This window comes from Balaenoptera musculus, chromosome 18 (genome assembly GCF_009873245.2).
Source record: "Balaenoptera musculus isolate JJ_BM4_2016_0621 chromosome 18, mBalMus1.pri.v3, whole genome shotgun sequence".
Classification (NCBI taxonomy): Eukaryota; Metazoa; Chordata; class Mammalia; order Artiodactyla; family Balaenopteridae; genus Balaenoptera; species Balaenoptera musculus.
The window spans coordinates 49,059,470-49,084,635 of record NC_045802.1 but is presented as its reverse complement, the minus strand read 5'-3'; the positions used below and the strand labels follow the sequence as shown (position 1 = coordinate 49,084,635).

Here is a 25,166-nt window from a genome sequence, read left to right as displayed (position 1 = left end):
CAATAATGCAATCTTTTTTTTTCCTCCTGAGATAATCATCTTTTAAAATTTATTCTTTAAAATCGAGGTGACATTGGTTTATAACTGGATGCAATCTTTTTGAATGCGGTGATATTTCCACCTACTGTACGCTTTGCCAAATCTAGCAAGGGTTTTGCACATAGTAACTGCTTGATATTGTTTGTTGCATGAAATTACATTAGATATAGTCCCGTTTCTATTGTTGTTTCTCTTCAACTCAAAGTCTACATTATGTTTGTGTAGTGAAAGCACAGTAGCGTTGCTTCCAGGGTTCAGGGTCACTGGCAAGAACATATTTGATTTGACTTATACTGAGAAATAAAACATGAACCAAACAAAACAGTTAGCTACATTCTTTTTAATTTTTTAAAAAGATTGGCTGGCATATCTGGCTTCTATTGTATTTGAAATATGAAATATAATTATTTGTGTTATTTAGTAATAAGGTATATATTCTAGCAAGTATTTGACATGTAGGTGGTTCTTGCTGAGCACTCTTTTATTCTTTTCTGTATTTTTCTTATTTTTTTTAAAGCATTTCTTAATTTTTAAAAAATTTATTTATTTTATTTTTTATTTATTTTTGGCTGCATTGGGTCTCGTTGCTGTACGTGGGTTTTCTCTAGTTGTGGCGAGCGGGGGCTACTCTTCGTTGCGGTGTGTGGGCCTCTCATTGTGGTGGCTTCTCTTGTTGCGGAGCATGGGCTCTAGGCATGTGGGCTTCAGCAGTTGTGGCGCACGGGCTTAGTTGCTCCGCGGCATGTAGGATCTTCCAGGACCAGGGCTCGAACCGGTGTCCCCTGCATTGGCAGGCGGATTCTTAACCACTGCGCCATCAGGGAAGCCCTCTTATTTTTTTGAAACTCTCACATCTGAAACATCTGTCAAACTGATTTAATAAACAGCCAAAATTACCATTGTTCTTTTCATGAATGTCAATACTTTTGATGACCTCTTGTGTTAATAATGTTATTTATTTTCTCAAAGTTCATAAGGGCCCTGGCAAGATCTAACATCTGTGGAATCTAAACCATGATCCTGCTAAATCTGGGCTAATAAGAAAGTAATATGGTAATATGACTTGAGCTCAAAATAAACACATCTGAGATGATAGTAAACTTGGGTTTACTTCTGTAAGTTAATTATACTTGTCCTGTTGTCCTCATAAGGTAATTTTATAAGTCAACTTAAAATTAGTTGAAAAGCACTTTGTAAGGTATTGAAATGTCTACATTTTGTAGACTTGGCCTGTTCATAGCAAGCCAAGTGGGTGGCAGTGGGTAGTATATTATCTGGTGTATCTAGTACAGCAAAGGATGTCCATCGATTCATGCTACACAATAAGCCCTATATACCTTTTATTATATACATATTAAAAACCACAAAAATATTAATTGCTATAGTTAAAAGGTGGTTAAGTGTTGCATTCCAGGGACCACCTTAGTAGGAAGAAGGTCAAAAGTGAGAAGACAAAGGTTTCAGGAGTAAGCAAGAGGTGATGGCATCTGATGTCCAAGTTGTGTTTGTGTGTGTGTGTGTGTGTGTGTGTGTGTGTGTGTGTAGGGTGGTCTTCACTAACAGTGTGTTCATTCACAGTATGGGAGACAAGGCAGAGTAAGTATGAAGGCACAGATGCAGATAGGTGATTAGATGTGGAAAGAGGAACTTGCAAAAGCTCTATCTATCTATCCATACACAAACACACACACACACACACATAGACAGTGATTCCGACAAACCAAGTCACAGAGAAAGATGAGATTTTGTCTTTTGACAATTGCTGACTCATATACCTTGAGGTTTGCTGTAATTTTATGGTCTTTTTGTAAATCTCTTTGATGTTCACATGCAGCATCCTTAAGCTTTCATTCATTTCATTCCATCATTACATCCTTGAGGAATATCTCCAGCCCTGGCAATGCATCATATGGTTCTAGCTGTCCGTAAAGATAAGATTCAAGTAGCATATGGCTTTCCTGTTTTAGGATGAGAAGAAAAGTCTGGAATATTTCAGTCTGTCTGTCCTTTAAAAAAAAAAAAATCCAAACTATTTGAACCCAGAATAGATGGTGAGCAACAATGGCTACCATTTAGTGAGCACTTACGGGCCAAACATATGTATTCTCTCATTTAATCCTTGCAATAATCATTTGAAGCAAGTCTCATTAAACCACTTTATCTATGAAAAAAGATAACAGTTTTAGAGAAGTTAATAATATGTTTGTATAAGACCATACAGCCAGTAAATTGGAGAGCTGGTTTTGGAGCCTGTTTGAACAGTTTTGAAAGGCATTAAATTTTGATTATAACCTATATGTCCATAAGTTTGACAAATAATTGACTGTAGTGGAGATAACTTAGGTTAATGTTTTAGTACTTTATTACTGTGGGCATCGTAGAATACTTTATTAACCATGGTTCTCAAATGTGGCTGTAGAACTCTGGGTTCCCTGAGATGCTTTCAGTGGGTCAGCAAAACTACTTTCATCATGTTAAGGTGTAATGTGTCTTTTTCACTATGTTGACATTTGTACTGCTGGTCTAAAAGCAATGGTAGATGAAACTGCTGATGCCTTAGCATGAATCAGTGTACTGGCACCAAACTCTACTAGTGGTCACTATATTTGTCACCACCAAGAATTCACAGTTAAAAAGAAGGCCAGGTCCATTTGAGAATGTCCTTGATGGATGAGTAGAAATTATTCAATTTATTAAATTTTGTCTCTTGAGAACAAATTTATATTTACATATGTAATATATGTGACAAAATGGGAACTGCACACTCAAATACAGTGGTTGTCTAGAGGAAAAGCATTTGTGCAGTTGTATGGGTGATATTAACAGAAGTCATATTTTGATAATATTTAATAAAATGTGTCAAATGTCAACATTTGTATAACTCAGTGAACTAATATTTTCCAAAACACCGATGTATGAGTTATGAAGTCATGTATTGGTAAAAGATCCATTTGAAGAGCGAGATAAAGCAGTGGATTTTTAATGGAACAGGGTACAGAAAGTTCACTGATATAGCTCTAGAGTTTGCATTGCAGCACATCTTTAAGAAACTATCATTTGTTGGATTTGGGGATAGTGTTAATAGAGACTATACACAATTATTTGACAAGGTCTTAAAATCCTTCATTTTCCCTATATATCTATATTTATGTGAGGCTGGAGGCTTTTTTCCTGTACTTGAACCAAAACAACATATTGCAGCAGATTGAATACAGAAACAGATAAGAAAATCTAGCTGCCTTCTGTTGTCAGACATCAAAGAGATTTGCAAAAACGTTAACAATATCAATCTCTCACAAAATTTTGTTTAAAAAAACTAAACTATCTTTACTGAAAATACATCATTTAAGTTCATGTGCAATGATTTGTTGTTATTTTAAATGAACAAATTAATAAATATTTTAAATTTTCTCACCTGTAATTTCTAAAATGGTAAATATTAATTAACATAACCACACACACAAAAGCTCTTTGAAGTCTCTCAACAATGTTAAAGAATGAGAATTGCTGTTCTAGAAAGCACTTTAAAAACGATGATAAAGATCCCTAATTATTGAGATGGAAAAGTGCTTAAGCCATGTTTTCAAGCACAAAGCGGGGAGGGGGGGTGTGCGGGGGTCACAAATCTTTGTGTTTAGAATGATCCTATTTATTCAAAATTTTATACTTTAATTATCTGTGCATGAGAGATATCCAGAGGGTGTTTACTAAAATTTCAGTAGTGGTCATCTCTGGATGAGTATTTTCTTATTTATATTTATCTTTATTATTTTATTTTACAATGAGCATATATCATTAAGAAAAAACAATAAAGCTATATAAACCCACATTTTATTATTTTACAGCAGGTGTCATTTTTTAAAAAAAGAGCAGAAAGTAATTTTAAAAAGTTATTTATTTATTTATTTATTTATGGTTGCGTTGGGTCTTCGTTGCTCTGTGCGGGCTTTCTCTAGTTGCGGCAAGCGGGGGCTACTCTTCATTGCAGCACACGGGCTTCTCATTGCGGTGGCTTCTTGTTGCGTAGCATGAGCTCTAGGCACTTGGGCTTCAGTCGTTGCAGCATGTGGGCTCAGTAGTTGTGGCTCGTGGGCTCTGGAGTGCAGGCTCAGTGGTTGTGGCTCACGGGCTTAGTTGCTCCATGGCATGTGAGACATTCCTGGACCAGGGCTTGAACCCGTGTCCCCTGAATTGGCAGGCGGATTCTTAACCACCACGCCACCAGGGACGTACAGGTGTCATTTTTATAAAAACATATGAAACCATATAAAAAGCGTTTGTAAAAACTGTTCTTATAGTGCATTCTTTTTAGACATGCTAAATAGTAGTTTTGGTTTGTGGTCCAAATTCATTGCCCTAAACTTCAATGTAGTCATTTGAATCTACATGTTTAAGATGATGTTATTGGTAGCTTGACCTAGTAGATACTGATATCAGATATTTGATAATGCAGCTGTGCATTAAAAACTTTACTAATCTTTTCTTTTTTTTTAATTTTATTTTTTTATACAACAGGTTCTTATTAGTTATCCATTTTATACATATTAGTGTATATACATCAATCCCAATCTCCCAATTCATCCCACCACCACCCCCTCGCCACTTTCCCCCCTTGGTGTCCATACGTTTGTTCTCTGCATCTGTGTCTCAATTTCTGCCCTGCAAACCGGTTCATCTGTACCATTTTTCTAGGTGCCACATATATGCGTTAATATACGATATTTGTTTTTCTCTTTCTGACTTACTTCACTCTGTATGACAGTCTCTAGACCCATCCACATCTCTACAAATGACCCACTTTCGTTCCTTTTTATGGCTGAGTAATATTCCATTGTATATATGTACCACATCTTCTTTATCCATTCATCTGTCGATGGGCATTTAGGTTGCTTCCATGTCCTGGCTATTGTAAATAGTGCTGCAGTGAACATTGGGGTGCATGTGTCTTTTTGAATTATGGTTTTCTCTGGGTATATGCCCAGTAATGGGATTGCTGGGTCATATGGTAATTATATTTTTAGTTTTTTAAGGAACCTCCATACTGTTCTCCATAGTGGCTGTATCAATTTACATTCCCACCAACAGTGCAAGAGGGTTCCCTTTTCTCCACAGCGTCTCCAGCATTTGTTGTTTGTAGATTTTCTGATGATGCCCATTCTAACTAAACTCATTGTAGTTTGGATTTGCATTTCTCTAATAATTAGTGATGTTGCGCAGCTTTTCATGTGCTTCTTGGCCATCTGTATGTCTTCTTTGGAGAAATGTCTATTTAGGTCTTCTGCCCATTTTTGGATTGGGTTGTTTGTTTTTTTAATATTGAGCTGCATGAGCTGTTTATATATTTTGGAGAGTAATCCTTTGTCCATTGATTTGTTTGCAAATACTTTCTCCCATTCTGAGGGTTGTCTTTTCGTCTTGTTTGTAGTTTCCTTTGCTGTGCAAAAACTTTTAAGCTTCATTAGGTCCCGTTTGTTTATTCTTGTTTTTATTTCCATTACTCTAGGAGGTGGATCAAAAAAGATCTTGCTGTGATTTATGTCAAAGAGTGTTCTTCCTATGTTTTCCTCTAAGAGTCTTATGGTGTCCGGTCTTATTACATTTAGGTCTCTAATCCATTTTGAGTTTATTTTTGTGTATGGTGTTAGGGAGTGCTCTAATTTCATTCTTTTACATGTAGCTGTCCAGTTTTCCCAGCACCACTTCTTGAAGAGACTGTCTTTTCTCCATTATACATCCTTGCCTCCTTTGTCATAGATTAGTTGACCATAGGTGCGTGAGTTAATCTCTGGGCTTTCTATCCTGTTCCATTGATCTATATTTCTGTTTTTGTGCCACTACCGTATTGTCTTGATTACTGTAGCTTTCTAATATAGTCTGAAGTCCAGGAGCCTGAGTCCTCCAGCTCCGTTTTTCTGTCTCTAGATTGCTTTGGCTACTCAGGGTCTTTTGTGTCTCCATACAAATTTTAAGATTTTTGTTCTAGTTCTGGAAAAATTGCCATTGGTAATTTGATAGGGTTTGCATTGAATCTGTAGATTGCTTTGGGTAGTATAGTCATTTTCACAATATTGATTCTTCCAATCCAAGAACATGGTATATCTCCCCATCTGTTGGTATCATCTTTAATTTCATCAGTGTCTTATAGTTTTCTGCATACAGGTCTTTTGTCTCCTTAGGTAGGTTTATTCCTAGGTATTTTATTCTTTTTGTTGCAGGGGTAAATGGGAGTGGTTCTTTAATTTCTCTTTCAGATTTTTCATCATTAGTGTATAGGAATGCAAGAGATTTCTGTGCATTAATTTTGTATCCTGCAACTTTACCAAATTCACTGATTAGCTCTAGTAGTTTTCTGGTAGCATCTGTAGGATTCTCTATGTATAGTATCATGTCATCTGCAAACAGTGACAGTTTTACTTCTTCTTTTCCAATTTGTATTCCTTTTATTTCTTTTTCTTTTCTGATTGCCATGGCTAGGACTTCCAAAACTATGTTGAATAATAGTGGTAAGAGTGGACATCATTGTCTTGTTCCTGATCTTAGAGGAAATGCTTTCAGTTTTTCACCGTTGAGAATGATGTTTGCTGTGGGTTTGTCCTATATGGCCTTTATTATGTTGAGGTACGTTCCCTCTACGCCCACTTTCTGGACAGTTTTTACCATAAATGGGTGTTGAATTTTGTCAAAAGCTTTTTCTGCATCTATTGAGATGATCATATGGTTTTCCTTCTTCAACTTGTTCATATGGTGTATGACATTGATTGATTTGTGTGTATTGAAGAATCCTTGCATCCCTGGGATAAATCCCACTTGATCGTGGTGTATGATCCTTTTAATGTGTTGTTGGATTCTGTTTGCTAGTATTTTGTTGAGGATTTTTGCATGTATATTCGTCAGTGATATTGGTCTATAATTTTCTTTTTTTGTAGTATCTTTGTCTGGTTTTGGTATCAGGGTGATGGTGGCCTCATAGAATGAGTTTGGGAGTGTTCCTTCCTCTGCAATTTTTTGGAAGAGTGTGAGAAGGATGGGTGTTAGCTCTTCTCTAAATGTTTGATAGATTTCACCTGTAAAGCCATCTGGTTCTGGACTTCTGTTTGTTGGAAGATTATTAATCAGAGTTTCAATTTCATTACTTGTGATTGGTCTGTTCATATATTCTATTTCTTCCTGGTTCAGTCTTGGGAGGTTATACCTTTCTAAGAATTTGTCTATTTCTTCCAGGTTGTCCATTTTATTGGCATAGAGTTGCTTGTAGTAGTCTCTTAGGATGCTTTGTATTTCTGTGGTGTCTGTTGTAACTTGTTTTTCATTTCTAATTTTATTGATTTTAATCCTCTCCCTCTTTTTCTTGATGAGTCTGGCTAATTGTTTGTCAATTTTGTTTATCTTCTCAAAGAACCAGCTTTTAGTTTGATTGATATTTGCTATTGTTTTCTTTGTTTCAATTTCATTTATTTCTGCTTTGATCTTTATGATTTGTTTCCTTCTACTAATTTTGGGGGTTTTTTGTTCTTCTTTCACTAGTTCTTTTAGGTGTAAGGTTAGATTGTTTATTTGAAATGTTTGTTGTTTCTTGAGGTATGATTGTATTGCTATAAACTTTCCTCTTAGAACTGCTTTTGCTGCATCCCATAGGTTTTGGATCGTCGTGTTTTCATTGTCATTTGTCTCTCTGTATTTTTTGATTTCCTCTTCAATTTCTTCAGTGATCTCTTGGTTATTTATAACGTATTGTTTAGCCTCCATGTGTTTGTGTTTTTTATGTTTTATTCCCTGTAATTCATTTCTAATCTCATAGACTTGTGGTCAGAAAAGATGCTTGATATGATTTCAAGTTTCTTAAATTTACTGAGGCTTGATTTGTTACCCAAGTTATGATCTATCGTGGAGAATGTTCTGTGCGCACTTGAGAAGAAAGTGTAATCTGCTGTTTTTGGATGGAATGTCCTATAAATATCAATCAAATCTATCTGGTCTATTGTGTCATTTAATGCTTGTGTTTCCTTATTAATTTTCTGTGTGGATGATCTGTCCATTTGTGTAAGTGAGGTGTTAAAGTCCCCCACTATTATTGTGTTACTGTCGATTTCCTCTTTCATAGCTGTTAGCAGTTGCCTTATGTATTGAGGTGCTCCTATGTTGGGTGCATATATATATTTATAATTGATATATCTTCTTCTTAGATTGATCCCTTGATCATTATGTAGTGTCCTTCCTTGTCTCTTGTAACATTTTTTATTTTAAAGTCTATTTTATCTGATATGAGTATTGCTACTCCAGCTTTCTTTTGATTTCCATTTGCATGGACTATCTTTTTCCATCCCCTCACTTTCATTCTGTATGTGTCCCTATATCTGAATTGGGTCTCTTGTAGACAGCATATATATGGGTCTTGTTTTTGTATCCATTCAGCGAGCCTGTGTCTTTTGTTTGGAGCATTTAATCCATTCACGTCTAAGGTAATTATCGATATGTTTGTTCCTATTACCATTTTCTTAATTGTTGTGGATTTGTTTTTGTAGGTTCTATTTTTCTCTTGTGTTTCCCACTTAGAGAAGTTCCTTTAACATTTGTTGTAGAGCTGGTTTGGTGGTGCTGAATTCTCTTACCTTTTGCTTGTCTGTAAAACTTTTGATTTCTCCATTGAATCTGAATGAGATCTTTGTCAGATAGAGTAATCTTGGTTGTAGGTTCTTCCCTTTCATCACTTTAAATATGTCATGCCACTCCCTTCTGGCCTGTAGAATTTCTGCTGGGAAATCCGCTGTTAATCTTATGGGAGTTCCCTTGTATGTTATTTGTCGTTTTTCCCTGGTTGCTTTTAATAATTTTTCTTTGTTTTTAATTTTTGCCAATTTGACTACTGTGTGTCTCGGCATGTTTTTCCTTGGGTTTATCTGTATGGGACTCGCTGTGCTTCCTGGACTGGGGAGGCTATTTCCTTTCCCATGTTAGGAAAGTTTTCGACTATAATCTCTTCAAATATTTTCGCAGGTCCTTTCTGTTTGTCTTCTCCTTCTGGGACCCTTATAATGTGAATGTTGTTGCTTTTACTGTTGTCCCAGAGATTTCTTAGGCTGTCTTCATTTCTTTTCGTTCTTTTTTCTTTTCTCTGTTCCGCAGCAGTGAATTCCACCATTCTGTCTTCCGGGTCACTTATCCGTTCTTCTGCCTCAGTTATTCTGCTATTGATTCCTTCTAGTGTAGTTTTCATTTCAGTTATTGTATAGTTCACCTCTGTTTTTTTGTTCTTTAATTCTTCTAGGTCTTTGTTAAACATTTCTTGCATCTCTTGATCTTTGCCTCCATTCTTATTCCAAGGTCCTGGATCATCTTCACTATCATTATTCTGAATTCTTTTTCTGGAAGGTTGCCTATCTCCACTTCATTTAGTTGTTTTTCTGGGGTTTTATCTTGTTCCTTCATCTGGTACATAGGCCTCTGCCTTTTCATCTTGTCTGTCTTTCTGTGAATGTGGTTTTTGTTCCACAGGCTGCAGGATTGTACTTCTTCTTGCTTCTGCTCTCTGCCATCTGGTGGATGATGCTATCTAAGAGACTTTTGGAACTTTCCTAATGGGAGCGGCTGGTGGTGTGTAGAAGTGGCTGTTGCTCTGGTGGGCAGAGCTCAGTAAAACTTTAATCTGCTTGACTGCTGATGGGTGGGGCTGGGTTCCCTCCCTGTTGGTTGTTTGGCCTGAGGTGACCCAACCCTGGAGCCTACCCGCACTCTTTGGTGGGGCTAATGGGACTCTGGAAGGGCTCACGCCAAGGAGTACTTCCCAGAACTTCTGCTGACAGTGTCCTTGTCCCCATGGTGAGACATAGCCACCCCCTGCCTCTGCAGGAAACCCTCCAACACTAGCAGGTAGGTCTGGTTCAGTCTCCTATGGGGTCACTGCTCCTTCCCCTGGGTCCCGATGCACACACTACTTTGTGTGTGTCCTCCAAGAGTGGAGTCTCTGTTTCCCCCAGTCCTGTTGAAGTCCTACAGTCAAATCCCGCTAGCCTTCAAGGTCTGTTTCTCAGAATTCCTCCTCCAGTTGCCAGACCCCCAGGTTGGGAAGCTTGACGTGGGGCTCAGAACCTTCACTCCAGTGCTTGGACTTCTGTGGTATAAGTGTTCTCCAGTTTGTGAGTCACCCACCCAGCAGTTATGGGATTTGATTTTATTGTGATTGCGCCCCTCCTACCGTCTCACTGTGGCTTCTCCTTTGTCTTTGTATGTGGGGTATCTTTTTTGGTGAGTTCCACTGTCTTCCTGTTGATGATTGTTCAGCAGTTCGTTGTGATTCTAGTGCTCTTGCAAGAGGGAATCTTTACTAATCTTTTTGTTTTCCATCTTATATTTGTGGATAAGCCTTGTAAGAGAGAATTAGACTGATGATGTTTATAACAACACTGGAAATAGTTTAAGATCAATGCAGGCCATGGCAGCTTTGTGGTGTACACAGTTAATCATAAGGAAACCCAGTGTTTGATGTCAACTTACTGTTATTATCAAAACTACTTTGATCTTATCCTTCTCTCAAGGTTGGAAATTCTCATCTTCACTTCCTTGATCCAGTTAACGTGATTTAGTGTGTGGTTATGTAAATCTGCAGAATCTACGACAGTTTCCTATCAGTAAAATGAGGATAATAATAGAATTAGCTCAAAGGATGGTTGTGAGGATTAAAGGAGATAAAATATATAAAGCATGTAGAACATCGCTTGACGCATAACAGGTACTCGATAAATGTTAGCTTTTATTTTCTAGAAAGTGCACAAAATAAGTCCACAGCAAATATTCCTTATAAAGAGCTGACATTCCCCAATATTCATTTAAAGGTTGTTCCTGTATTTGCATTAGTGATGGCTATGCAAAGCCTCTTATCATCTTTTCCTTTTGGTGTAGACTCCTGCTTTTCAGGTGGCATTCATAATTTAATTAGTACTGTTTTCCCAAATGAAGACACTCTGGGCAAGAACCTATTTAGTATTCTGACCTAGGAAGGTGGGCAGAACCACCATTTTCTCTTTATTTGTTTGCTCATTCATTTGTTCACTCATTTTGCAAACATATATTGAGTGTGAGCCATATGTGCTAAGCTTTGTTGTAGGGACAGAGAAAAAGGCATGAGACACATCTGTGAGGCAGATGCCATTGAGCAACTAAAAATAATATGTTAAGTGCCCTTCGTGGGGAAGCAATGGATGCTGTGGTTGATTTGGAAGAGTGTGTTAAGGCTGCTGGGCTCCTGGGTCAAGCACCAGTTGGAAAGGGCTCTGGAGGGAAATTTTCCTACAGGGAATTGTGTTAGTCAGAGGGGAATGTGGGCAAAGGGCCTCCCAGGCTGAAGAGCAACGTGGCTTTGTCCTCCATCTCACTTGTTCCTGTTCTCTGAGGGCATCTTATCTCTGCTGATAGGCCTGAGAGGCAGTTATGACCTAGAGGCAGTTTTCAGGGCAGATTTATTAGTGATGCTCTTATGTTCTTCACATTCTGTTCACTAAGCTAAAAGAAAGCATTTGTGTTTATCCGGTATTTATAGGTCGTCAAAGTTTTTAGGAGTATTTAAGCAAGGCAAGGAGGTTTCTGAAAGATTTTTCCTTAGGTTCTTTTTTTTAAACATCTTTATTGGAGTATAATTGCTTTACAATGTTGTGTTAGTTTCTGTTGTACAACGAAGTGAATCAGCTATAAGTATACATATATTCCCCATATCCCCTCCCTCTTGAGCCTCCCTCCCACCCTCCCTATCCCATCCCTCTAGGTCATCACAAAGCACCGAGCTGATCTCCCTGTGCTGTGGAGCAGCTTCCCATTAGCCATCCATTTTACATTTGGTATATATATGTCAATGCTACTCTCTCATTTTGTCCTTAGGTTTTTTTAATCATATCATAACTTGAGTTTTTTTGTTTGTTTTGTTTTTTTATAATTATAAGTTATTTTTGTTTATTTCAGAAACGTTGAAGGAATAACCTCTCTCAAAAAATTTTTTCCTGAATCAGCCCACAGACTTGTAGATTATTCACAAGAAAACCATTTAACTGATATTTGTGTAAGGAAATATTTTCATTGTAATTGAGTTTTCAAAAATGTGGGCTCATATTCTTATCTTTTGCAGTAGCATGTCTTTTCACTGTTTTTTTTTTTTTTTCTTTTTTTTTTTCCCCCTTCATCTCTTCATGTTGCCAAATTGAAGTAGAGTTTTCAAGAAACTGGAGAGTTCCTGCCAGGTTGACTTGAAGCAGTGCTGCAGGGATATCCAGGAAGTAATATAGTAACTCACTGGAGATAAGTTAAGAAATGGCTTAAGAGCAGGAGAGCAGAATAGTTCAGGGAAGCGGACAGACAGTGTGTCCAGGAAATAGATAATGAAATAAGAGAGAGTTTTAAGCAAGGAATTTTAGAATCTTGTAGGAGACACAAGGAAGAAGACAAATTACAGACAAGTCAGAACGCAAGTACCATGAGGTTAAAAACAAAATGTTCTAGCAGTTTATTAAGGAAATATTTATTGAGTGCCAACTGTATGCCATGGGTGGGAGGGAGATCATTTCTATTTAAAGAATTCAGGATAGGCTTTTGATAGAGTTCCTAACATTTAACTTTCCCTTGAAGAGTATGTAGGGAATAGAATTCTAAAGCAGTGCTGTCCAATTGAAATATAATGTGAGCCACATATGTCATTTAAAAAGTTCTAGTAACCACTTTAACAGAAGCAAAAAGGTGGTTAAAGGGCTTCCCTGGTGGCGCAGTGGTTGAGAGTCTGCCTGCCAATGCAGGGGACACGGGTTCGAGCCCTGGTCTGGGAGGATCCCACATGCCGCAGAGCGACTGGGCCCGTGAGCCACAGCTGCTGAGCCTGCGCGTCTGGAGCCTGTGCTCCGCAACAAGAGAGGCCACGATAGTGAGAGGCCCGCGCACCGCGATGAAGAGTGGCCCCCGCTTGCCACAACTAGAGAAAGCCCTCGCACAGAAACGAAGACCCAACACAGCCAAAAATAAATAAATAAATAAATTAAAAAAAAAAAAAAGGTGGTTAAAAAGTACAAACTTCCAGCTATAAGGTAAATGTCATGTTGATGTAATGTATAGCATGGACATTGTAGTTAGTAACACTGTATTATATTATTGAAAGTTGTTAAAAGAGTAGATCTTAAAAGTTTTCATCATAAGAGAAAAACATTTTGTAAGTTATGTATGGTGATGGATGTTAACTAGACTTATATCCAGATCATTTCACAATATATGCAAATATCGAATCATTATGATGTATACCTGAAACTAATATAATGGTATATGTTAATATATCTAAAAAAAAGAATACTTCTGAAACAGGAGAGGGCCCAGGGCACAACCTTTGAAAGAATAACATAGCCCAAGGACATGGCATAAACTGATTAAAACCAAGTGGGTCCAAGATGGCGGACAAGTCGACTTCCACTTGACCTTGAGCCTCAGGATACACTCACTGTAACACATCAGCAAGCTCAACGACACACCCACAGACACCATGACAGCTCCAGGGATCCACAAGGATCAAAAAGTGGGCGGTGGCTCAATTCCTGGAAATCCCGGCCCCATCCCAAAATAGCTGGAATACTCCTCCTACTCATTAGCCTATGAAATTACCCTCCCCTATAAAAACTGACAACCCCATACCCTGGTGCCTTTCTCATCTTCTGAGATGGCCCACACTGTCTGTGGAGTGTGTTTCTCTCTAAATAAATCCACTTCTTACCCATCAGTTTGTCTCTCACAGAATTCTTTCTGCGATGAGACATCAAGAACCTGAGCTTCATTAAGTCCTGAAACCAGGTGTGTGATCTCAGTTGGAAGACTGGGTTTTGGCCGGGTTCGAGTCCCAATCTGGGTTTTGGCCGGGTTCGAGTCCCGGCACGTGGGATCAAGTCCCAATCTGAGGTGCACGGTTTCAGCTGGCGACCACAAAGGGACAGTGATAAGGTACGTGTTGAGTTAGGTCTTGGTCCTAAAGAGGCCCGTGGGACGCCGCGAGCCAGGCGTACTGGGGAGGACGCTCTGCCGATGTCTGCTTATTTTTGACTAGCAGGTCAACCCCGTGTACTTACGCACATCCAACAGCAGGTCCAGGACAGAATTGTTAATCTCTGTAATCTTCTCCTTGACTCTGAGGTTTTTCTCCTACATTCTTGCATTCTTATTCATTCCTGTTCTATTTCTTTCTTCCTTCTGTGAACCCCGGAAGACCTGTGTGACCACCAAGGTGTACTTTTTATTGCTTTTACTCCCTTCCCTCTGACCCTTACAAATGCTGCCCCTTAATTCCCAACGTATAGCTAGACCAACTCCTGCTCATCGTCAACATTGTTGGGGACGTCTTCTGTGCCATTTCTTTGTGATTTTGGGGGCACTAACACCTGGTTGGGCGATTACCTTGGAAGGGATAGCATCTAAAATTGTAAGTGCAAATCTTGCCTAAACTGCGCAGTGGATTTTGACTTAAGAGTGGAATTTTGGATAGCTCGGGAGTTAGAGATGTCACCTCAGGCTTGTCTGAAATGGGTCAGGCTGCATCAGTGCCAAACAATACCCCTCTGGGCCATATACTTTGGGGTTGGGAAAGATTTGGACAACAGGAATTAAAAGGAAAGAACTTAGTATGTTATGTAATCAGGTTTGGCCACCATATGAGTTAGGAAATTTAAAATGGAGTGAAGTACCCTATGTTCAAATTTTCATGGCTTTGTATCTAGGCAGTGGAACCCAAAAAGGAATTTAAGGTGTGTGTAGCTCAGGAGGGATAACTCCAGGAAGGACACAGAGGACATTTTAACTGACCCACCCTACAGGGCCATGGATCCCAAATGAACGTGGAACCCTCCTCCCCTAAGGTACAGGCCCTTTTACCTATGCATTTCATAGCCTAGTCTGCCCCAGACATCAGGCACGAAATTCAGAAAGCAACTGCTGGTCCTCAGACTCCAGTGAATAATTTGTTCCAATTGGCTTATTTGGTTTTCAGGAATAGGGATATGGCCAAAAAAGGCTGATCGCACCCAGAGAAGTATGCAGAAGGCCCAAATGATTGCTTTGTCTGCTCAGAGACCGCCAAAGGGGAAGCCGGCTCTTCTGGGCCAATCTGGCCCTGGCAGACCACAAGGCCCACGGGTACCCATACAAGTCCAGTGTACTCAGTGTGGACAAAAGGGGCACTGGAGGGGAGATTATGAATGATGTGCCCTTTCCAAACAGCCAGGGCATTGGAAGAGGGAATGCCTCAGATTCCAGAGGGCAACCGGGGCCCCTCAGCCATTGATGGTTTTGTAATCAGAAGACTAAAGGGGCCCAAGGCTGAAAGTGGCTCTGCCTAGAGATACCATCTACATAACTAATGTCGAGCTTTGGGTGGTCATTGATGTGGCGGACCACTTAATAGAGCTTCTTATAGACACTGGTGCAACCTTCTCAGTCCTAACCCAAAGGACTGGAGACCTTTGCAATCATAAGGAATACGTAATGGGGTTGTCAGGGAAGAGACATGGGCACGCTTTCCTGGAACCCTTTTTATGCAAGGTCAATGGCCAGCTGTTTTTACATTCCTTTCTGTTTGTGCCTGACTGTCCCATCTCTTTAATGGGAAGAGATTTATTAACTAAGTTAGGGGCCACTCTCTCTCTCGAGGGGCAAGGGAACCACCCTCATCACCAACTGGTTCTAAAAAAAAGCGAAAAGGAGCAGATAAAATCTGAAGCTAAAATAGAAACCTTAGTAGACCCTGGAATGTGGAATATTGAGGTTCCGGGCTTGGCCAGTATATCCAGTCGGTGATTATTAAGTAAAAAGTGTTATATAATGTCTAAATATAAGGTACAAATTTCTTAAACCTAGGGAAGATCCTCAAAAATGTTTGTAAGTAGATTACCAAAATAGGAGGCCACTGGTCTGACTAAACTGACCATAGTTGACATTCAGAGCCTGATAGGAATTTTGGAAGAGGCCTTCTCCCTTAAGCTAAATGAGGAAAAGTAAAACTTTCCAACATAGGTGAATGGGTATGTCAGTCCTTCAATATCATTGAGGTAACCACCGAATTCTTTGAAAAAGAAAGCAAAACTGTTCTTGTTTTACAAATGTAGTCTTTTTTTTTTAATTTTTATTTTAAAATTTATTTATTTATTTAGTTTTGGCTGTGTTTGGTCCTTGTTGCTGCACGCAGGCTTTCTCTCGTTGCGGCGAGCAGGGGCTACTATTCGTTGTGGTGCGCAGACTTCTCACTGCAGTGGCTTCTCGTTGCGGAGCACGGGCTCTAGGCACGCAGGCTTCAGTAGTTGTGGCACGCGGGCTCAGTAGTTGTGGCACACGGTCTTAGTTGCTCCGTGGCATGTGGGATCTTCCCGGACCAGGGCTCGAACCCATGTCCCTTGAATTGGCAGGCAGATTCTTAACCACTGCACCACCAGGGAAGTCCTACAAATGTAGTCTCTACAGGACCAGAGGTGTGGCTCTAAAAATAATCCAAAGTCCACCAGTCCTTTTACCACTCCAAAAGCCTTCCCTATTTATCCTAAGAGGCTTTTAAGTATTAAAGGGGAAACAAAGTCATCCTAGGAGGAACTTGCCTGTATCTTTGAGATACAAGTGTCCTATCTCCTCTTCTCAGGAACCCTTATCTCTGCCATCTTTTTAAATGCAAATTTTTAAAAAAGAGGGTAAAGTAATTTAGAACTTAAGTGAGAGAGTGGCATGGACTTATATATACTTCCAAATGTAAAATAGATAGCTAGTGGGAAACAGCCGCATAGCACAGGGAGATCAGCTCACCACCTAGAGGGGTGGGATAGGGAGGGTGGGAGGGAGATGCAAGAGGGAGGAGATATGGGGATATATGTATACGTATAGCTGATTCACTTTGTTATAAAGCAGAAACTAACATGCCATTGTAAAGCAATTATACTCCAATAAAGACATTAAAAAAAAATAAAGTTAAAATAAGCTTAAAAAAAATTTAGAGCTTGACTTGTCAAGGATAAATAGAAATCCTAAGAAGTGTCTTGTCTGTAAACACTAGTAAAAAGGGTTTAGCCATCTAGATAGGTGACCTTGATTTGTTCCATCTGTCAGTAGCCAAATTTGAATCCAACCTCTTGTAACTGATGGGTTTTATGTTTTACCTGACTCAGGACTGAAATTTTGTAATGGGAACTCTGAGGCCTCTGTGTTTGTGTTCATATGTATCTATATGTGTGTGGTAGGTGTATAGTATTGCCAAAAATTAATTCATAAAAGAGCTCTACTTAATTGGCTTTTAAAAAATTAAGCGCTGAAGTAGTTGTAAGGTGTATGTAACCTATGTTAACTTCGTGGTCTGAAGTGTTTAGCTATCAAGCGGATTCTTTAGTAGACCAAATCTTCTGTCACTGAAGTGTTCTGAAGCATATACCTTGATGTTTAAAAGAAAATACTTCTTAAAGCAACTTTCATCTTCTGGGATTTACTTTTTAAACCTTCCCTTGCCTGTAGTTATTGACTGCATGTGCCAGGCCTCTAGAAATTAGTGTGTTCAACTGAACCAACTTGATGGGAGTCCATACACAGGGCTTGTTTTCCTAAGAAAAGTGTTGTTGAGAGTAGCAAAATTATAAGCCTATCTAGGCATGTTGCAAAGCTGTTTGAAAAGTGACTTGGAGCAAGTTTTGTGAATGGAGACGTAGTGCTCAAGTCACATTCTGCTTTAAAAGTTGTAACAAATACAGATAAATTAAAAAGAAAAAAAGAAAATTGAGCGCTTATGTAAATACTCAGAAGTAGAAAATAATATGGCCAGAATAAATTTCAGGTTCATGTCATCTGGAAAATATTCAATACTAAACAGATATCTGGTACTGAAGGTGGCTTAAACTTGTTGGTTAGATTAATATAGACATGTCTTTAAAATTATCAGTGTTGAGTATAATACTTCTGTTGTACCTAGGTTTACTAGAGGTCAAATAAAACCTTATTCTATCTGTTATAAATTTGTCAACAAGAAAAGTAACTGAATGTGGAAAAAAAAACTTTGAAGGAAAGTAAGATGTATGTTTTCAGTAAAAGAAGATGGGAGGAATGAGAAAAAAAAACTGAAAAAAGTTGTGCATGATCAAGATTTTCTAAGATTGGATTAAACTTAGTTGGGTAAATGAATTTTGTTTGGAGTGGGCTGGGACAAGACTGTAGATTTAGTTTCTCTCTCCAAAGTTTTCTTGAAATGCTGCTTTTAGTAACAGATAGTATGAGTTTCTTTACCTTTAAGTGATCTGTATTTGCTTTTGAGATCTTTTGTAACTTTGGTTAAGAAATAAGTATTGTCTCACAGTGACCTATGATCTTATTTGACCAAGTATTTTAAAACTTTTTGACAAACTTCCCAAATATCAAATTTTAATTAAGTTCCTTTTGTTCTAGCTAACTTTGGGGTACTTTCGAGGGCCCCTGAGATATCTTAGAGAGAAATATTTAACGAGGATTATTTGGCATGTTAAGTTAAATGTAATCATTCGTAATTCTGGTTATTGTAACCAAATGTCTTTATCGATTACACTGTAATCAGATGTTTAACCATGCCTTTTAAGTCTTTTGTCATCTATAGATATTTTTGTACTCTGATGCTGTTACAAAAAGTTCTTCATCATCAAGGAGATTCAGAGAAAGTCTATGGAAGCAGTTACAACAGTTCTACACCTAGATGATGACTGTGCGAGGATTCCAGCCTATACTGACTTAAAACAAGGAGCTGTCCTGCCCCTGGGGCCTCTAGATCAGGCATCCAGAGATTTTTACTCCCTGACAGGCAGGGTCGATGCCCCTATTCAGCCTTGAAGCAGTTACAGAAGAGGGACCATCGCCCTTCTGCTTCCCATAAGAATATGGGAGTAAAAATCTCTGAGGGGGGAATGAAACAGGAGGGAAGGGGGGTAGGGCACAGCCTTTGAAAGAATGACATAGCCCAAGGACATGACATAAACTGATTAGAACCAAATGGGTCCAAGATGGCGGACAAGCTGACTTCCACTAGACCTTGAGCCTCACTATACACTCACTGTAACACATCAGCAAGCTAAATGACGCACCCACAGGCGCCATGACAGTTCCAAGGATCCATAAGGATCAAAGAGTGGGTGGTGTCCCAATTCCTGGAAATCCCCGCCCCTTCCCAAAATAGCTGGGAAACTCCTCCCACTCATTAGCCTATGAAATTACCCTCCTCTATGAAAACTGACAACCCCCATACCCTGGTGCCTCTCTCACCTTCTGAGATGGCCCACACTCTGTCTGTGGAGTGTGTTTCTCTCTAAATAAATCCACTTCTTACCCATCACCTTGTCTCTCACTGAGTTCTTTGTATGATGAGACATCAAGAACCTGAGCTTCATTAAGTCCTGAGACCAGGTGTGTGATCTCAGTTGGAAGACTGGGTTTTGGCCGGGTTCGAGTCCCGGCCATGTGGGTTTGAGTCCCATTCTGGGTTTTGGCGGGGTTCGAGTCCTGACATGTGGGGTCAAGTCCCAGTCTGAGGTGCACGGTTTCACTTCCTTGCTCATAACATTTGTTCAATAAAAATTTGCTGAGTCAAGGGATTTTTTTAAAAAAAAGGAGTAAAAAGAAACAGGTGAAATTAATTTTAATAGTATACTTTAGCCTAGTATATCCAAAACATAATTTCAACATGTGATCAGTAAAAAATTATTATTGAGCTATATTACATTTTTTTACTAAGTCCTTGAAATCTGCTATTTAACTGCACCAGAATAATATGAGCAGGGGTATATTACAGGTTGAAATAAGTTTTAGGTGGTTATTTGTGGGTTGCTGCCCCATTGCTATCTCTAAAGAACTGTAAAAGTTTACTTAAAGACCACCAGCTAACATGGCTTATTAGGAAAAAATATGTATAAATTTCAGTGTTGACTGCCCATGTAGTTTACTGGCATTGCCATCAGTGCTTTGTTTTCTTTGAGTGAGAAGCTGTAGTCCCGTGACTGTCTTTGGGGGTTGATCAGAAGGTTATCTGCTTCTTCAATTCGGGAAGTTTTTGAAACACCTAGTCTACTCTTTTCTTTATTAAGTACATATTTCTGCAGCTTTGACGTAAGTTCCTTCTTTTTAGAACCGTTACATGATTTAAATACTCTGACATAGCTAACCTTCATGTTTTTTTTTTTGATGAGCTCTGACTGATGCCTTTTTTCTGATAAATCATTGACAATTACAGCAAGAATGAAGATTATTCCTGATTTCTGTTCTCCCTTCTTCTTCAGTAATAGAATTTTAACCTGGGTATGTGGCCATCCAGAGTCAGGATTACATTTCTTAGCTTCTCTTGCTGCTAGAAATTCCTCTAGTATTGGTCAATGGGGTGTAAGTAGATTTTTTTGAGGGGGCAACTTCCTTAGGAAAACTTCCATAAGAAAGAGAGTGTCCATTATTTGTGTGTGTGTGTACGTGTGTACCTCTTGCTCTTTTTTTCTCTTATTTAATCCTACTGCCTGGAATACAGTTGCCACTATCTTGGACAATGGGGTTGAGGCCCCCAAGGCATAACAAAAAAATAGAAGGACCCGAGTCTTTGATATTTAGTGACACAATGTCAAAACAAAACAGCCCTGCAGTGCCAACTGGACTTTTATATGAGAGGGAAATAAACTTCTGTTTTGTGTAATCAACTGCTGTTTTGGGTTTCAGTCATAGCAGATGAACCCAATCCCAACGATTGGGTTCAACAGGTTATATATAATATTTAACAGATTTTTAACATCTCTATTAGTGTATATCCTCATAGACTTGTATACTAGTCAGGACTCTTAGAGGCAAGGGTGAAAACCACCCACCCATATGAAAGGATCCTGAGTGAGCCCAGAATTGGAGGACACCAAGAGATCATTAGTCACATCTCCAAGGATGTCTATAGCCAGAGACCCCAGGAATCTCTTTCTCTAAATCTTGGCTTTAATTCTGTTTTCCTCTAGGTTTCATTTTGTGTTACTCTAGACTGACTTTCTCCAGTGAAGGGATATGTCCACCTGTTGTGGACCAGACTAACTTCCTCAACAGCTTGAGACCTCAGATGGAAAACAGTTGTGTCTCTCCTTCTGTTTGGAAAATACTAGGGAGCTACTCAGATTGACTTGGCTTGGGTCACATGCCAACCCCTATATCTGTCACTGGTCCCATCGAGATTACATGCCCTCCATTGTGGCCTACTTTGTGGGGGGCTGGGGGAGGGTGCAAGGATTGGCAGCGTTCACTAGAACCATTTCTTCTAAATTAAGGTGGGTGCTATTTAGATAAAACAGTACCTGTTTCACCTGATAAGTCCTTCATAAATGATTTATGATAAGAATCATCTTATTCTTTCTTGAAAGCCATCCATGTATGAAAAATATGAGGACTGCTGGTTTGCTTTGAATTTGCTTTCTGACTTCGAAGGTATACGTTTTTGCAAGACGCAGCTCAGATAGATCCTGTGGCAAATTTTAATGAAAATTAACTCTGGCCACATTATCACACTATATAGGCCAATTATTAGTTGCCACTGAACAGATTTCCTTAATTTCTTTTATCTCCAGTCAAGTTGATTATAATGTCAGCCTTGAAGCATTGCTGTAATTATTAATCCTTTTGAAATAGATATGAGGAAGCATTTGGGGTATTAGAAAATTAAGGCTGTTACATCATGATAAATATTTCAGTGCCACACATTCTATTGTGACACTTATAATACTTAAAATTCTAAAGTGAGAGTTTCCTTCAAGGAATTAAAATTTGGCAGTTAAATGTTTGACATACACGAAATTTGATAAGTAAATATACTTTTGTGGGGAGAAGCTTTGAGTTACCACTGTTTACTTGAAATCTTAACAAATTTATGAAAGATCAGTTAATTGAAAGGTAATGGTGTCATGTGATTGAGTTCTGTTGAAGGGGAGAGAAGATCTCTGTCCACAGGTCATATCCAAGGGTGGATAAGTCTGTGTTTCTGCTGGGCAAAGGCTAGTCATGACACAGTACACTCATCCAGGTGGCTTTCAAGCAATCTGGTGACATTTCAGAGAACTCAAAGGTAAAGGTTTATTGCTTTGGGAGTACTATATTTATTAATCTGGTTTTAAGTCAGATGCCTGTGAGGTACATAGTCAGAATGTGTTCTTTCTCCAGGTCTGAAAAGCTCAAGCTTTTCATTGATTTCTTCAATCACAGGTGACAGGAAACTGGGGTGGTTTCTATCACCTAAATCATTATATGTTTTCCCTTGGTATCATTTAGCCGGATCACACAAGGAGGGGAGCGGAGGATATCTTTGATATTTAATGAACAAAGAAGAATATCTTTAAACAGCCTGTATCAGCTCTGAAAAAGAAGTTTTCTCTGATCAGAAACTTTTCTCGGTAAATTCACCATGTCCCAAGCAGAAAGAAGGAATGCAGGCCCAAAAGGCAAATCTTGATGCAAGATTTCATTGTAGGACTTCCCTGATGGCGCAGTGGTTAAGAATCCACCTGTCAACGCAGGGGACACGGGTTCGAGCCTTGGTCCAGGAAGATCCCACATGCGGCGGAGCAACTAAGCCCGTGCGCTGCAACTACTGAGCCTGTGCTCTAGAGCCTGTGAGCCACAACTACTGAGCCCACATGCCACAACTACTGAACCTGCACTCTAGAGCCCATGCTCCACAACAAGAGAAGCCAGTGCAACGAGAAGCCCCTGCGCCACAACGAAGAGTAGCCCCGCTCCACGCAACTAGAGAAAAGCCCGCGTGCAGCAACGAAGACCCAATTCAGCCAAAAATAAATAAATAAATAAATTTATTTTTAAAAAAAAGATTTCATTGTGTTAATTTTTCATTTCACTGGAAACATCAGTCCATTGTGACTCATGTTGTTTTCAGGAGTTTTACCTCCACTGTGAGGGTTGGAGGTGGCACAGAAGGGCACTCCAAGGTGAGCAGTCATTATGCAGAGACGAGCTTTTCCTTTCACCCACGGGAAGGGCAAGTCAGATCAGAGATCTGGCATCTGGTTCCTTGTGATTGCCCTTCCTTCCAGCCTAATTTTGGAGAGCGGCAAATATAAGTTTTCCTTTTTATCCTTGGGTAGTGGTCGGTTAGGACTTTTCTTCTTTGAAAAAGGGAGACATTCACACATTTAGGGGTTAATAATGTCTACAAGTCACTGATGCCGCTGAATAAAAGTTCGAGAATGTCGGATTTTTCTCATTCGCAAGATGCTCATTCACCACTCATGTAGGGGTATAAATATCTGAAATAATACGGAAGGCCAAGACAAAAATAGGTTTCTGAGAAACTCATGGCAGCTTTTGCTTTTTGATAACATTACAGCTTTATCGCCTGATCTCAGCTTGAGCTTGTCACGTCCAGGTCCCTCTGGGTTTAACCTCCTGTCTCTTGCCTCTTTCCCAGAGGCCCATTACATTTCATAACCAAGCATTGCTCAAAAAGCTCTCTTCTCAAGAGTTCAGACATTTCATAAGTTAAAACTACTTATCCAGTGTCCCGCTTTAGCATTTTGTTTAGATGACCATACTTTCATATATCGTGATAAAGAATTAAGACGTATCTTTCTTATTATGTTTATTATGTCCTGTTTGAAAATGTCTAACAGATTAAATGTTATCAAGGGCTGATATTGATATACTCTTAATTTTTTCAGTTTAACTTAATTTTATTAACTTATTAATTTTATTGCCAAACTTGTCTAATCAGTTAAAATTCCAGTTAATTTACTTAGCAGTGGTTTATGTTCTAAGACTAATATGGGAGCAGTGGTAATGATATTTTATAAACAGTGGCATTGTTTCAGTTTTATAAAAAACCTTTTGATTTTTTTTTTTTTTTTAATTTTTTGCTTAGGTAAACTAGTTCATGTGGGAAAGCTCCCTCTAGTGTTTGTTGGAGTAAATGCAAACGGTATTGAACTGAATACTTTCTTTTATTTTTTAAAGTAAGGTTTTATTTATTTATGTATTTATTTTGGCTGTGTTGGGTCTTTGTTGCTGTGCGCCGGCTTTTCTCTGGTTGTGGTGAGCAGGGGCTACTCTTCATTGCAGTGCACGGGCTTCTCATTGCGGTGGCTTCTCTTGTTGTAGAGCACGGGCTCCAGGTGCGTGGGCTTCAGTAGTTGTGGCACACAGGTTCAGTAGTTGTGGCACACGGGCTTAGTTGCTCCACGGCATGTGGGATCTTCCTGGACCAGGGCTTGAACCCGTGTCCTCTGCACTGGCAGGCGGATTCTTAACCACTGTGCCACCAGGGAAGTCCTTGAACTGTGTACTTTTTAAGAAAAAGAGTTTATTTCTTTAGAGCAATTTAAGATCCATCCACAACAAAATAGAGAGGAAGGTACAGAGATTTCCTGTATACCCCCTGCTTTGCCACATGCATAGCCTGCTCCATTATCAGCATCACTTTCCAGAATTGTCCATTTGTTACCAAGCATGAGCCTACACTGACACATCATAATCACCCAAAGTCCCTAGTTTACCTTAGGGTTCACTCTTGGTGTTGAACATTTTGGGTATTGACACATTTATAATGACATATATCCATCAATATAGTATCACAGAGAGTATTTTCACTGTCGTAAAATTCTCTGTGCTTTTCCTCTGCCATCCCCATCCCTGCAACCACTGAACTTTTTTATTGTCCCTATAGTTTTGCCTTTTCCAGAATGTCATATAATTGGAATCATACAATATATAGCCTTTTCAGATTGGCTTCTTTCACTTAGTAATATGCATTTAAGTTTCTTCCATGTCTTTTCATAGCTTGATAGCTCATTTCTTTTTAGCCCTGAATAATGTTCCAGTGTCTGGATGTATGACAGTTTATTTATTCATTCACCTCCTGAAGGACATCTTGGTCGCTGCCAAGTTTTGGCAATTATGAATAAACCTGCTTAAAACATCTGTGTGCCAGTTTTTTTTGTGGGTATAAGTTTTCAACTTCTTTGGGTAAATACCAAGGAGTGAGACTGCTGGATCGTATCGTGAGTATGTTCAGTTTTGTAAAAAAAACAGTATGTTTAGTTTTGTAAGAAATCACCAAACTGTCTTCCAAAATGACTGAACCATTTTTCATTCCCACCAGCAATGAATGAAAGTTC

General features: G+C 39.1%; 1 protein-coding gene across 4 annotated transcripts in view; it reads left to right on the top strand.

Moving 5' to 3' along the window:
* Positions 1-25,166, top strand: part of TBC1D4 (TBC1 domain family member 4) — a 211,083-nt gene that overhangs the window by 92,345 nt on the left and 93,572 nt on the right. The window lies entirely within an intron of this gene.